Below are 1,528 nucleotides of genomic sequence, written 5' to 3'. Positions count from 1 at the left end.
GTTGCTTTTTAATCTATAAAAAAAAAAAATCAAAGACGATGGACAGTTATTGCAAATAAATAAAGAAGTAAGGCAAAGTCTGGGGAGGCTGTATGACAACTAGGGCAATGATTGTTTACTCTTCAAAGTACAACAAGTAAAACTAAAAGGAGAGCACAAACAAAAACCTTTTGAGGAAATTCCACTCAGTTAGCAGTATAGTGGCTGTAGAAACGCCAGCAGACCTTTCAAAGGTTTTGAAAAGCTCATTATTGCCCCTCTTGACGTCAGTCCCTGCATTCCTCTACGTTCCCGTCTGTTTTTGGCGCACTTGAGACTGCAAGGTTCACGCGATGCTTTCTCGGTTCCTGTCCAAACCCACTCAGCTGCCTGCACACTGCATCACTCATTGGAAAAGTATTCAGGAAAACTCTGAGAATTACAAAAGAATGTCCGAAACGGGGAAAGTTTAAAAAGAAATGCCAAAGAAGTGAAGCAATGGGTCCTTGAGATGTCGCAACTGCGTGTGGAATATCAAATGCGGTTCAAATATCTTGTTGTGACGAAGAGCCCGCTTCAGTCAATATACTTTCACAACTACTGTATGTCAATTCTCATGTTTTCCGTTCCTCTCAGTTTAACTACTGATATACCTTCACCACGTTTTGTTGACAACTTCATCCAAAACGCATCCTCCTCTGCGTTTGCTTTGACTCGACATGCTGTTTCCCGTCTTGATACAAAAAGTCAGCTTTGAACTTTAAGACGCACATCAACTCCAGATAATAGGAACCTGAGCGCAAAAACTGCCATCAGCGCTTTTATTTGTACCCACACGCTCCTTGCTGCAGGGCCCAATCGCGACTATTTCCGTGGACGGAGCCCCGTCCTGACTTTCTAGTCGGGAGTCTCCGCCACCGCTGCGTTTCCAAACCCACAAGGGATCGTGTGCACAGAGGTCCGCAGGAGACAAATGCATGAGACGTGGGGCGCAGAAAACACCCGATTAACAGTTTTATTGCAAGAGCTTAGCTGTCAGTGACTCGTGTGTAAACGCGCTCCTCCAGGGCTATACGCACCAACCGGTCTTGGATCAGCGTTGATCGGTATAGCTTTGGTTTCCACAATCACACCAAATGTCGCCAATTCATCGTCACAGTGCGCCCCAAGGATATTGTCCAGATATTCTGACCATGCCGGTTCCTGGCTGTATTATCTGTCACCCAGACGGTTGAAAAAAATAATGCAGCCTTGAAGCAGACTACATGAAGTATCGTCTCTCTTTTTCTCCGAAGTAAACTTTGGCCACGACAGCTCAGACCCCCTTCTAAATGGCAGACGACGAAAGCCCGGAGGGAGTCGGGCTAATTAAAAGGTCTCCACCTCCGCTCCACGCCCCCCACGCCAAGAGTCCCACAGGTCAAGGCTGAGTGCTGCCGTGATCTAGCCACTCGAATTGAATTGCACGGGATACACTAGAGAACACATCCATACCTCCAAAGAATTCCACTTATACCTTAGACAAATAATGGCTTAGGGCTGCTGCATC

Source organism: Pholis gunnellus (genome assembly GCF_910591455.1).
Source record: "Pholis gunnellus genome assembly, chromosome: 17".
Taxonomy (NCBI): domain Eukaryota; kingdom Metazoa; phylum Chordata; class Actinopteri; order Perciformes; family Pholidae; genus Pholis; species Pholis gunnellus.
This window is presented reverse-complemented; position numbering follows the sequence as displayed.